The sequence below is a fragment of the Eschrichtius robustus genome, chromosome 1 (genome assembly GCF_028021215.1).
Source record: "Eschrichtius robustus isolate mEscRob2 chromosome 1, mEscRob2.pri, whole genome shotgun sequence".
In the NCBI taxonomy this organism is placed as follows: domain Eukaryota; kingdom Metazoa; phylum Chordata; class Mammalia; order Artiodactyla; family Eschrichtiidae; genus Eschrichtius; species Eschrichtius robustus.
The window spans coordinates 3,649,437-3,664,253 of record NC_090824.1 but is presented as its reverse complement, the minus strand read 5'-3'; the positions used below and the strand labels follow the sequence as shown (position 1 = coordinate 3,664,253).

The 14,817-nt window shown below is 41.3% G+C and overlaps 1 pseudogene; it reads left to right on the top strand.

Moving 5' to 3' along the window:
* Positions 1-476: 476 nt before the first annotated feature.
* Positions 477-14,817, top strand: part of LOC137757332 (uncharacterized) — a 30,504-nt pseudogene continuing 16,163 nt past the window's right edge.

Below are 14,817 nucleotides of genomic sequence, written 5' to 3'. Positions count from 1 at the left end.
TCTAAACCTCAGACATAAATACCCATGTAGCCCCACCCCAGCCCCCAGGCCACGCTGGATACAAAAGGTCAGAGCAGAAACTGTCTCCACCCTCAGTGACCTTCCCGACAGCACAGATTCTCCATTCCACCTCCACACAAACTTCCCTTGCAAAACACAGGCACCGAGTCTTCCAAGATCATGAATCAGTTTAAGTGCAGCCCTCAGGGGGGTCACAGCACAGGAGCCGGAGCCCAGTGGAGGCGCACGCCCGGGTGGACCTGACCTCTCTGGTCCAATTGCCCCAGCACAGAATCGAGGGACGGTGCCGTCTGTAGGTCCTGAGGCCCCAGGGTCCTCGTGAGACCCGAGGAAGCGCCTGTGATGGAAGGCACGCGGACAAGAGCGGGGAAACGTTGGCTGTTACCACATGACGGCCACAGGGAATGTGGCACAAGGGTTCAGGCCTCATCGCCAGCCTGGTGGACACGGACAGGATGGCGGAAGGGAGTGGGACCCCGGCACCCACCCTCTGGGGCCCCAACCGAGGGCTCCCGCTCCTATGCCCGGCGCTCCGACCCCCACGGAAGGCCCGGTACAGGGCAGAGACCCAGGCCATCACCGTCCAGAGAGACACATGGATCAGGGCTCCTGCAGCCCCAGGCCCCCCAAGCACCATCCATCTCCCCTCCAGAAACTAAGCCCCACGTCCCCCGCTGTCTCCCCAGCACCCAGCGCAGGGCCTGGCACACAGTAGGACTGTTGCCCAGGACAGGGAATGGGGGTAGGGAACCCACAGGGATAGCAACAGCTGGGTTTAGAAAAATCCGGAACGAGGGCCATCCCGGAGACCTGAGGCTGCATCTCTCTCTCTCTCACACACACACACACACACACACACACGGGGGTGGGGGGTGGGGGGGAACCGTCTCTAAGGCTCCTTAACCACCTGCAGTCCCAGCCCAGCTGCTATAGGGACCTGCTTTGCTAATCAGCCCTGTGAGAACCTCACCAAGGCATCAGGGACAGGAGTTAGGTCTCCAGAGTCCAGGACAGCGTGGGAGAGAAGAGGCCTGTCCAATCAAATCCCTGAGGAGGCTGCCTCTTGCAGGGTCCAGGGGGTCGAAATGGATGAAGGAAGGCCAATGACCAGCAGCTGCTGGTGGGACCATAGGCCGCAAGTGAAAAATTACCCACCTGTGCATAATCTAGGGTGTAATGATAGACTTTGACCACCAGAGGGCGAGCAATGATCATCTTTGCTTTTAGTATCTCAAAAATTACCACATACTTAATACAGCAGCAGAAGAGAAAAGAAAGGTTTACACTTACTGATCATTCAGCACGTGCAAGGCACTATGCAAGTGCGTTTCTTTATTAACTCAGTCTTCACAACCACCCTATGAAGTACTGTTGCCAATTTACAGATGACGCATCCAAGACTCAGAGAGATTGAGTAACCTGCCAGAGGTCACACAGCAGTGACTCACAGAGGTGGGATCAAACCCAGGCCTTGTTTCCAGCGTCTGCACTCTGCACCCACTATACTGTTTCCCATTTGCCTTGTATGATTTCTCATGTATTCAAGTTCACTGTCTAGCAAATTCTCTCCCTAAGATGTCAAATTTTAACTTGAAATGTTAGGGGCAACACAAAGGAAGGTCCATTGTGCCACAGGGCACACAGAACCCTCCAGGCTCCCTCTTCCCCAGCAGTCTTGCAGGTTCCTGATTGCAGGAAGGAGAGATGTGGAGATCGAGGAACAGAGGCAGTGTGAGTCAGACAGAGGGCAGCAGGAGCAAACACAGCAAGGTCCATTTGGGGACCTACACGTGGTTCCAAGGAGCTGGCCTGGGGCATGGCAAGAGCTGAAAAAGGTCAATCTGTGGCCGGCGAGGGGCCACAGGGGGAAGCTGTGGGGAGTTTGAGGTTTTCCCTGCAGCTGTGCAGTGCTTGTCCTGGCTCTTGACAAGAGCTGACTACTGCATTTTCAGGAATTTCTAAGACTGATTGTTACACACACATTGTTAAAAAGTAAATTATATAACTTACAACTAAATTATATTAAAAACAAATATTCAAAACATTACCTTGTTATTTTACTAAACTTCACTATGGTCTCTGCTCTTGAGGTCACTTCTATCTGTTTATCGGTAGAGTGGAGACAGCATATAACAATTTACTACTGTGAGTCTCTTCCCCATCCCAGTTGAATAACTTCAGGTCGGTGGTTTGAAATTGGCCACGGTGAGTGTATTTACACCAGTGAAATTGGCCAGCGTTACAAATCAGGGCTTTTTACCCACAGAGTCAGTTGTTACACATTTACACACAGTGCATCCCTGCCTGTAGCAAAGGGCACAGCGTGGTAAGAGCTGCACTTTGCAGAGATCTTGAGGTCAGGAGAACAAGAGACAACGTGCAAACAGTGAGTGCAGCAACAAAAGGATGCGCAGCTCAGCAAGTGGGACCCGGACACATTTGAAGTCCCAAGTACTTTCTGAGAGCCACTGGCTGACGTTCAGACACGGGAGATTAAGCCACCCCTAATCGGGTCCTCTGGCTGGGCTCCAAGGAGATAGTTCAGACAACTGGTTGGAGTTTTGTTGTTGTTTTAAATTTTATTTATTTATTTATTTATTTTTGGCTGCATTGGGTCTTCGTTGCTGTGCGTGGGCTTTTCTCTAGTTGTGACGAGCAGGGGCTTCTCTTGTTGCAGATCACGGGCTCTAGACACGCCGGCTTCAGTAGTTGTGGCTTGCGGGCTCAGTAGTTGTGGCGCACAGGCTTAGGTGCTCCACGGCATGTGGGATCTTCCCAGACCAGGGGTCGAACCCGTGTCCCCTGCATTGGCAGGCGGATTCTTAACTACTGCACCACCAGGGAAGCCCCTGGTTGGAGCTTTAAACCCCCCAGCGGCAAGGGGAAGGTACCGCCCCACTTGCTCCGTGGTCCATCTGCTGCTTCAAATGCAGCCTGGGGAGGGCGCTCTAGGCGCTGCAGGCAGCAGCGCGTTCGTCTGGGGAGAGAGCACTGAGGGCCGTGACCGCTTCCTTCCCCTGCCCAGATGTGGGCAGCTGTGCTGGTCAGCAGTTACAGGCGCAAGGACACCTGCCAGGTGCCCACACTCGGGCTGGGTGAGACGTGGACGGAGTCCCCACCCCCCTGGGCCAGGACAGCCCGGAGGGGAGCAGGAGCAAGGGTGGGGTCACTCCATCCCTCCTCCACCCCGTCCCCACCCCCACCCCCACCCCCGTCCCGCATCCCGTGGGGAGGCTGGGCGCTGGGCCTCTAGCTCCACTTCTGCCTCTTGGCTGCGGTGTGACGCCTCTCTCAGCCTCAGTTTCCTACTCTGTAAAATGGGAAGAGTGTAGTTTTTAAGGGTTTTTTTTCTTGCCAGAAGACGTTACCAGGGTATTTGAGATGCGTCGGGTGGCATTTGGTGGTGTCTGGCTGGGGGACCCCATTATGCTTGGGTCCTGCTCCCTCAATCACCCTTGGCCTTCCTGGGAAGACACCCTTGGGAACAGTGGACAAACAGGACACAGAGAGCCCTTGGTCGGTGTCCAGCAGGGCCTCTGGGACAGCTGAGCTGGGGAGCACCAGATGGCCATCAGATGGAAATCTGCAGATGGCCATCGTGTGGAGCTGAGGGGATGACCGGGACACGCCGGGGTATTTCTGGGCTGCAGGCAGGCAGTAGGGGGCAGTCACTGAGTCCCCTTGTCCACTGCCCCGTGGAGACTGGCAGCAGCCAGAGAGGGCAGCCACCAGGGCTGGGCATGACCCTCTTACGGGAAGAGCAGAGATGTGGACAGGGCAGCAACGCCCCAACATTTGCCCCTTTTTTAAAAATAGACTTTATTTTCTACAGCAGTTTTAGGTTCACAGCAAAATTGAGCAGAAGGTACAGAGATTTCCCATATGCCCCCCACCCCCTCCCCACGCGGCCTCCCCCATTATCAACATCCCCCCCAGAGTGGCACGTTTGTTACAGTTAATGAACCTACACCCATACATCATAATCACCCCCAAATCTGTAGTTTACATCAGGGCTCACTCTTGGTGTACATTTTATTGGTTTGGAAAGTTCATAATGATATGTACCCACCATTATTATATCATCCGGAGAGTTTTCACTGCCCTAAAGATCCTCTGTGCTCTGCCTGTGCATCCCTCTCTCCCCACCCCAACCCATGGCAGCCACAGATATTTTTACTTTCTCTATAGTTTTTTCTTTTCCAGAATGTCCTATAGTTGGAATCATAGAAGACGCAGCCTTTTCAGATTGGCTTCTTTCACTTAATAAGATAAATTCAAGTTCCTCCGTGTCTTTTCGTGGCTTCATAGATCATTTCTTTTTAGCGCTGAATAATATTCCATTGTCTGGATGGACCACAGTTTATTTGTCCATTCACCTCCTGAAGGTGAACAGACAAACTTGGCTGCTTCCAAGTTTGGGCAATTATGAATAAAGCTATTGTAAATATCCGTGTGCAGGTTTTTGTGTGGACGTGAGTTTTCAACTCCTTTGGGTAAAAACCAAGGAGCACAATCGCTGCATCATATGATGAGAGTATGTTTCATTTTGTAAGAAACCACCAAACTCTTCCAAAGCGGCTGCACCGTTTTGCAGTCTCTCCAGCAACGAGCGAGAGTTCCTGTTGCCCCGCACCCTCACCGGCGCTGGGTGTGGTCAGTGTTCTGGATTTTGGCCATTCTACAAGGTGTGTGGTGGTATCTTATTATTTAAATTCGTATTTCCCTGATAACATATGATATAAAGCAACTTTTCATAAGCTTATTTGCCATCTGTACATCTTCTTTGACAAGGTGTCTGTTAAGATCTTTGGCCCAGACTGAGCTCTGACCGCCACAGCAACAGTCAGCTCTACCCACCACCAGAGCCTCCCATCAAGCCTCTTAGATAGCCTCAACCACCAGAGGGCAGACAGCAGAAGCAAGAAAAACTACAATCCTGCAGCCTGTGGACCAAAAACCACAGTTACAGAAAGATAGACAAGATGAAAAGGCAGAGCGCTATGTACCAGATGAAGGAACAAGAAAAAACCCCAGAAAAACAACTAAATGAAGTGGAGATAGGCAACCTTCCAGAAAAAGAATTCAGAATAATGATAGTGAAGATGATCCAGGACCTCGGAATAAGAACGGAGGCAAAGATTGAGAAGATGCAAGAAATGATTAACAAAGACCTAGAAGAATTAAAGAACAAACAGACAGAGATGACCAATACAATAACTGAAATGAAAACTACACTAGAAGGAATCAATAGCAGAATAACTGAGGCAGAAGAACGGATAAGTGACCTGGAAGACAGAATGGTGGAATTCACTGCTGCGGAACAGACTAAAGAAAAAAGAATGAGAAGAAATGAAGACAGCCTAAGAGACCTCTGGGACAACATTAAACGCAACAACATTCGCATTATAGGGGTCCCAGAAGGAGAAGAGAGAGAGAAAGGACCAGAGAAAATATTTGAAGAGATTATAGTCGAAAACTTCCCTAACATGGGAAAGGAAATAGCCACCCAAGTCCAGGAAGCGCAGAGAGTCCCATACAGAATAAACCCAAGGAGAAACACACCGAGACACATAGTAATCAAAGTGGCAAAAATTAAAGACAAAGAAAAATTATTGAAAGCAGCAAGGGAAAAACGACAAATAACATACAAGGGAACTCCCATAAGGTTAACAGCTGATTTCTCAGCAGAAACTCTGCAAGCCAGAAGGGAGTGGCATGATATACTTAAAGTGATGAAAGGGAAGAACCTACAACCAAGATTACTCTACCCGGCGAGGATCTCATTTAGATTTGATGGAGAAATCAAAAGCTTTACAGACAAGCAAAAGCTAAGAGAATTCAGCACCACCAAACCAGCTCTACAACAAATGCTAAAGGAACTTCTCTAAGTGGGAAACACAAGAGAAGAAAAGGACCTACAAAAACAAACCCAAAACAATTAAGAAAATGGTCATAGGAACATACATATCGATAATTACCTTAAACGTGAATGGATTAAATGCCCCAACCAAAAGACACAGGCTTGCTGAATGGATACAAAAACAAGACCCATATATATGCTGCCTACAAGAGACCCACTTTAGACCTAGGGACACATACAGACTGAAAGTGAGGGGATGGAAAAAGATATTCCATGCAAATGGAAATCAAAAGAAAGCTGGAGTAGCTATACTCATATCAGAGAAAATAGACTTTAAAATAAAGAATGTTACAAGAGACAAGGAAGGACACTACATAATGATCAAGGGATCAATCCAAGAAGAAGATATAACAATTATAAATATATATGCACCCAACATAGGAGCACCTCAATGCATAAGGCAACTGCTAACAGCCATAAAAGAGGAAATTGACAGTAACACAATCATAGTGGGGGACTTTAACACCGCACTTACACCAATGGACAGATCATCCAAAATGAAAATAAATAAGGAAACAGAAGCTTTAAATGACACAATAGACCAGATAGATTTAATTGATATATATAGGACATTCCATCCAAAAACAGCAGATTACACGTTCTTCTCAAGTGCGCACGGAACATTCTCCAGGATAGATCACATCTTGGGTCAAAAATCAAGCCTCAGTAAATTTAAGAAAATTGAAATCATATCAAGCATCTTTTCTGACCACAACGCTATGAGATTAGAAATGAATTACAGGGAAAAGAACGTAAAAAAGACAAACACATGGAGGCTAAACAATACGTTACTAAATAACCAAGAGATCACTGAAGAAATCAAAGAGGAAATAAAAAAATACCTAGAGACAAATGACAATGAAAACACGACGACCCAAAACCTATGGGATGCAGCGAAAGCAGTTCTAAGAGGGAAGTTTATAGCTATACAAGCCTACCTAAAGAAACAAGAAAAATCTCAAGTAAACAATCTAACCTTACACCTAAAGAAACTAGAGAAAGAAGAACAAACAAAACCCAAAGTTAGCAGAAGGAAAGAAATCATAAAGATCAGAGCAGAAATAAATGAAATAGAAACAAAGAAAACAATAGCAAAGATCAATAAAACTAAAAGTTGGTTCTTTGAGAAGATAAACAAAATTGATAAGCCATTAGCCAGACTCATCAAGAAAAAGAGGGAGAGGACTCAAATCAATAAAATCAGAAATGAAAAAGGAGAAGTTACAACAGACACTGCAGAAATACAAAGCATCCTAAGAGACTACTACAAGCAACTTTACGCCAATAAAATGGACAACCTGGAAGAAATGGACAAATTTTTAGAAAGGTATAACCTTCCAAGACTGAACCAGGAAGAAACAGAAAATATGAACAGACCAATCACAAGTAATGAAATTGAAACTGTGATTAAAAATCTTCCAACAAACAAAAGTCCAGGACCAGATGGCTTCACAGGTGAATTCTATCAAACATTTAGAGAAGAGCTAACACCTATCCTTCTCAAACTCTTCCAAAAAATTGCAGAGGAAGGAACACTCCCAAACTCATTCCATGAGGCCACCATCACCCTGATACCAAAACCAGACAAAGACACTACAAAAAAAGAAAATTACAGACCTATATCACTGATGAATATAGATGCAAAAATCCTCAACAAAATACTAGCAAACAGAATCCAACAACACATTAAAAGGATCATACACCACGATCAAGTGGGATTTATCCCAGGGATGCAAGGATTCTTCAATATACGCAAATCAATCAATGTGATACACCATATTAACAAATTGAAGAAGAAAAACCATATGATCATCTCAATAGATGCAGAAAAAGCTTTCGACAAAATTCAACACCCATTTATGATAAAAACTCTCCAGAAAGTGGGCATAGAGGGAACCTACCTCAACATAATAAAGGCCATATATGACAAACCCACAGCAAACATCATTCTCAATGGTGAAAAACTGAAAGCATTTCCTCTAAGATCAGGAACGAGACAAGGATGTCCACTCTCACCACTATTATTCAACATAGTTCTGGAAGTCCTAGCCACGGCAATCAGAGAAGAAAAAGAAATAAAAGGAATACAAATTGGAAAAGAAGAAGTAAAACTGTCACTGTTTGCGGATGACATGATACTATACATAGAGAATTCTGAAACTGCCACCAGAAAACTGCTAGAGCTAATTAATGAATATGGTAAAGTTGCAGGATACAAAATTAATGCACAGAAATCTCTTGCATTCCTATACACTAATGATGAAAAATCTGAAAGAGAAATTATGGAAACGCTCCCATTTACCATTGCAACAAAAAGAATAAAATACCTAGGAATAAACTTACCTAGGGAGACAAAAGACCCGTATGCAGAAAACTATAAGACACTGATGAAAGATATTAAAGATGATACCAACAGATGGAGAGATATACCATGTTCTTGGATTGGAAGAATCAACATTGTGAAAATGAGTATACTACCCAAAGCAATCTACAGATTCAATGCAATCCCTATCAAATTACCAATGGCATTTTTTACGGAGCTAGAACAAATCATCTTAAAATTTGTATGGAGACACAAAAGACCGCGAATAGCCAAAGCAGTCTTGAGGCAAAAAAATGGAGCTGGAGGAATCAGACTCCCTGACTTCAGACTATACTACAAAGCTACAGTAATCAAGACAATATGGTACTGGCACAAAAACAGAAACATAGATCAATGGTATGAGATAGAATGCCCAGAGATTAACCCACGCACCTATGGTCAACTAATCTATGACAAAGGAGGCAAAGATATACAATGGAGAAAAGACAGTCTCTTCAACAAGTGGTGCTGGGAAAACTGGACAGCTACATGGAAAAGAATGAAATTAGAATACTCCCTAACACCATACACAAAAATAAACTCAAAATGGATTAGAGACCTAAATATAAGACTGGACACTATAAAACTCTTAGAGGAAAACATAGGAAGAACACTCTTTGACATAAATCACAGTAAGATCTTTTTTGATCCACCTCCTAGAGTAATGGAAATAAAAACAAAAATAAACAAATGGGACCTAATGAAACTTCAAAGCTTTTGCACAGCAAAGGAAACCATAAACAAGACGAAAAGACAACCCTCAGAGTGGGAGAAAATATTTGCAAACGAATCAACGGACAAAGGATTAATCTCCAAAATATATAAACAGCTCATTCAGCTCAATATCAAAGAAACAAACACCCCAATCCAAAAATGGGCAGAAGACCTAAACAGACATTTCTCCAAAGAAGACATACAGACGGCCACGAAGCACATGAAAAGATGCTCAACATCACTAATTATTAGAGAAATGCAAATCAAAACTACAATGAGGTATCACCTCACTCCTGTTAGAATGGGCATCATCAGAAAATCAACAAACAACAAATGCTGGAAAGGGTGTGGAGAAAAGGGGACCCTCTTGCACTGTTGGTGGGAATGTAAATTGATACAGCCACATGGAGAACAATATGGAGGTTCCTTAAAAAACTAAAAATAGAATTACCATATGACCCAGCAATCCCACTACTGGGCATATACCCAGAGAAAACCGTAATTCAAAAAGAGACATGCACCCGAATGTTAATTGCAGCACTATTTACAAAAGCCAGGTCATGGAAGCAACCTAAAGGCCCATCAACAGACGAATGGATAAAGAAGGTGTGGTACATATATACAATGGAATATTACTGAGCCATAAAAAGGAACGAAATTGAGTCATTTGTTGAGAAGTGGATGGATCTAGAGACTGTCATACAGAGTGAAGTAAGTCAGAAAGAGAAAAACAACTATCGTATATTAATGCATGTATGTGGAACCTAGAAAAATGGTACAGATGAGTCGGTTTGCAGGGCAGAAGTTGAGACACAGATGTAGAGAATGGACATATGGACACCAAGGGGGGAAAACTGCAGTGGGGTGGGGATGGTGGTGTGCTGAATTGGGCGATTGGGATTGACATGTATACACTGATGTGTATAAAATTGATGCCTAATAAGAACCTGCAGTATAAAACAACAAACAAACAAAACAACTAATACTAAACTTTCATTGGGTTATTTGTATGGAAATATGTTAATATAAATGTTTCAGACATTACATGAAATTTCTAAAAATCTTATATTTGTATTTGTATGGAAATATGTTAATATAAATGTTTCAGACATTACATGAAATTTCTAAAAATCTTATATTTGTATTTGTATGGAAATATGTATGGAAATATGTTAATATAAATGTTTCAGACATTACATGAAATTTCTAAAAATCTTATATGTTCTGGTATAATGTTATAAGTAATAATCCTAGTTATTACTTTAAAATGTATATCTCAGAAATAACTAATTTTCTTGTCAACTGCATTATTATGAACTTTCATCAAATCTTTAACAGTGGTCATTTTTAAGTCTTTTGTCATTTACAGACAGTTCTGGGTGTACTCTGATGCTTTTGCAAATATGTTCCTATAAAAGGCTTTCATCTTCAAGAAATTCATGGAAAAGACTCTGACAAGTACAGGTTTCTGGTAACTGACTGTACTGCTGAGCTGAATGAATAAGCATTTTCAGAACTCTAATGAAAAACTGATGAACTCATAAAAGTGCTAACAAAAGATCAAGATGAAAAAAAAAATTAATTACATGGGACTGAGTGAACTGATGAGGATGAGTATAATTTTTGTGACTTTCTGTCTGAATTAAAAAAAAAAAAATCCCACAAGGACTCAGAGGCAAAGAATATACAAATCAATTTTCACTGCAAAGTAGAGGAGCTGTTACAGTGGAGGATTACTGGACTGAATGTCAATATTATGACATAGTATAAGTGTGTTTCATATTTGGTAATTGCAATCATTGTTGCTTTTGTTGTGGTCATCCATGTACAATGCTTGGTGTCAGTCTATTTATCTCTTGTAAAAATAAAATACAGTGTGTGTGTGTGAAAAAAAAAAAAAGATCTTTGGCCCATTTTTATTTATTTTTAATATTTATTTTATTTAGTTAGTTAGTTAGTTGCACTGGATCTTAGCTGCGGCCGGCGGGCTCCTTAGTTGTGGCATGCAAACTCTTAGCTGCGGCATGCATGTGGGATCTAGTTCCCTGACCAGGGATCGAACCTGGGCCCCCTGCATTGGGACCGTGGGGTCTTAACCACTGCACCACCAGGGAAGTCCCTGGCCCATTTTTAATTGGGTTGTTTGTTTTCTTATTTTGAGTTTTAAGAGTTCTTTGTATATTTTGGATAATAATCCTTTACCATGTATATCTTTTGCAAATCTTTCCACCAGGTCTGTGACTTGTATTTTCATTCTCTTGAAAATGTCCTTTTTTTTTTTTTTTGAAGTATATTTGCTTTGCAATATTATACTAGTTTCAGGTGTATAGCATTATGATTCAGTATTTTTACAGATTATATTCCATTAAAAGTTATTATAGAACAATGACTATAATTCCCTGTGCTATACAATATATCCTTGTTGCTTACCTATTTTATACATAGTAGTTTGTATCTCTTAATCCTATACCCTTAATTTGCCCTTTCTGCCTTTCCTCTACCCACTAGTAACCACTAATTTATTTTCTATATCTGTGGGTAGGTTTCTGTTTTGCATATACTTCATCTGTATTATTTTTTTGATTCCACATACACACATAAGCAATACCATACAGTATTTGCCTCTCTGTCTGACTTATTTTACTAAGCACAATACTTTTTGGTCCATCCACGTTGCTGCAAATGGCAGAATTTCATTCTTTTTTATGGATGAGTAATATTCCATTTTGTGTGTGTGTGTGTGTGTGTGTGTGTGTGTATGTATATATATACATATACATATATGACATCTTTATCCATTCGTCTGTTGATAGGCACTTGGGTAACTTCCAAATCCAGCTATTGCTAAATAATGCTGCTATGAACATTCGGGTGCATGTATATTTCTTGATGATGTCTTTTTTAATTTTAATGAAGTCAAACTTATCAATTATTTCTTTTCTGGATCAACCCTTGGTGTTATATCTAAAAAGTCATCACCAAACTCAAGTTCATCTAGATTTTCTCATGTGTTATCTTCTAGGATTTTTATAGTTTTGCATTCTACATTTAGGTTCATGATCCATTTTGAGTTAATTTTTGTGATGAATGTAAGGTCTGTGTCTAGATTCATTTTTTTGCATGTGAATGTCCAGAAGTTCCAGCACCATTTGTCAAAAAGACTATCTTTGCCCCAATGTATTGCCTTTGCTCCTCTGTCAAAGATCAGCTGACTATATTTATATGGGTCTATTTCTGGGCTCTCTATTCTGTTCTTTGATCTATTTATCTATTCTTTCATTAATATCACACTGTCTTGATTACTGTAGCTTTATAGAAAGTCTCGAAGTTGGGTAGTGTCAGTCCTCTAACGTATTCTTCTTTTTCAATATTGTGTTGAGTATTCTGGGTTTTGGGGGGCGTTTTTTGCCTCTCCATATAAACTTTAAAATTTGTTTTTTTTGTTTTTTTGTTTTCTTTTTTAATTTAATTTTTTTTTTTTTAATTTTTATTTTTGGCTGTGTTGGGTCTTCGTTTCTGTGCGAGGGCTTTCTCCAGTTGCGGCAAGCGGGGGCCACTCTTCATCACGATGCGCGGGCCTTTCACTGTCGCGGCCTCTCTTGTTGCGGAGCACGGGCTCCAGACGCGCAGGCTCAGTAACTGTGGCTCACGGGCCCAGCTGCTCCGCGGCATGTGGGATCTTCCCAGACCAGGGTTCGAACCCGTGTCCCCTGCATTGGCAGGCAGACTCTCAACCACTGCGCCACCAGGGAAGCCCTAAAATTTGTTTTTTAATATCCACAAGATAGCCTGCTGGGATTTTGACTGGGCTTTCACTGAATCCATAAATCAAGTTGGGAAGAATTGACGTCTTGCAGTATCGAGTCTTCCTATCCATGAACATGGAATATCTCTCCATTTATTTACTTCTTTGATTTCTTTTATCAGAGTTTTGCAGTTTTCCTCATATAGATCTTGTACATATTTTGTTAATTACAAACCTAAGTATTTCATTTTGGTGGGGTGCTAATGTAAACAGTATTGTGTTTTTAATTTCAAACTTGTTCATTGCTGGTGTATAGGAAAGTGAGTGACTTTGGTATATTAACCTTGTATCCTGCAACCTTGCTATAATCATTTATTCCATTTTTGGTCAATTCTTTCATATATTCCACATAGATAGTCATGTCATCTGCAAGGACATTTTTATTTCTTTCATCCCAATCTGTATACCCTTCACTTCCTCTTCTTGTCTTATTGTAGCATTAGCTAGGACTTCCAGTACAAATTAAAAAGGAGTGGTGAGAAGAGGCATTCTTACTTGTTCCTTATGTTAGTGGGAGAGCTTGAAGTTTCTCACTATAAAGTACGATATTGGCTCTAGGTTTTTGTGGGTATTCTTTATCAAGTGGTGGAAGTTATCCCTCTGTTCCTAGTTACTGAGAGTTTTTATCATGAATGGGTGTTGGATTTTGTCCAATGATTTTTCTGCAAACATTGAAATGGTCATGTGATTTTTCTTCCTTAACCTGTTGATGTGATGGGTTATATTAATTGATTTTCAAATGTTGAACCAGGCTTCCATACCTGTGATAAACCCCAGTTGGTTGTGGTCTATAATTCTTTTTGTACATTGTTGGATTCAATTTGCTGATATTTTGTTGAGAATTTTTGCATCTATGTTTATAAGAAATATTGGTCTGTAGTTTTCTTTTCTTGTAATGTCTTTGTCTGGTTTGGGTATTAGGGTAATGCTGTCCTCATGGAATGGGACAGGAAGTATTTCCTCTGCTTCTATCTTCTGAAAGAGTTGTAGAGAATTGGTGCAATTTTTTCCTTAATATTTGGTAGGAGTCACCAGTGAACCCATCTGAGTTTGGTGTTTTCTGTTTTGGGAGGTTATTAATTATTGATTCAATTACTTTAATAGATATAGTCTTATTCAGAATGTCTATTTTTCTTGTGTGAGTTTTGGCAGACTGTGTCTTTCAAGAAATGTGTCCATTTCATCTAGGTTATCAAATTCATGGTTCATAGTATTCCTTTGTTATCTTTTTAATGTCCATGGGATCTGCAGTGATGTCTCCTCATTCCTTTCTGGTATTAGTAACTTGTATCCTCTCTCTTTTTTTCTTAGTTAGCCTGAGTAGAGGCTGAAAATTGTGTTGATCTTTTCAATGAACCAGCTTTTGATTTCATTGATTCTCTCTATTGATTTCCTGTTTTCAATTTCATTGATTTCTGCCCTAATTTTTATTATTTGTTTTCTTCTGCTTACTTTGGATTTAATTTGCTTCTCTTTTTCTAGTTTACTAAGGTGGAAGTTTAGATGACTGATTTTAGATCTTTCTTATTTTCTAATATATGCATTCAATGCTATATATTTCCCTCCAAGCACTGCTTTCACTGCATCCTACACATTTTGATAAGTTGTGCTTTCATGTTCATTTAGTTCAAAATATTTTTAATTTATCTTGAGATTCTTCCTTTGACCCATGTGTTATTTAGAATTGTGTTGTTTAATCTCCAAGTACTTTGGGATTTTACAGCTATCTTTCTGTTATTTATTTCTAATTCAATTCCACTGTGGTCCAAGATTGGACCTTGTATGATTTCTATTATTTTTCATTTGTTAAGATGCATTTTATGGCCCAGAATGTGGTCTTTCTTGGTGAATATTCCATGTGAGCTTGAGAAGAATGTGTATTTTTCTGTTGTTGAATGAAGCAGTCTATAAGTGTTCATTATATCCAGTCAATTGATTGTGGTTGAATTCAACTATGTCCTTATTGGTTTCCTGCCTGCTGAATCTGTCCATTTC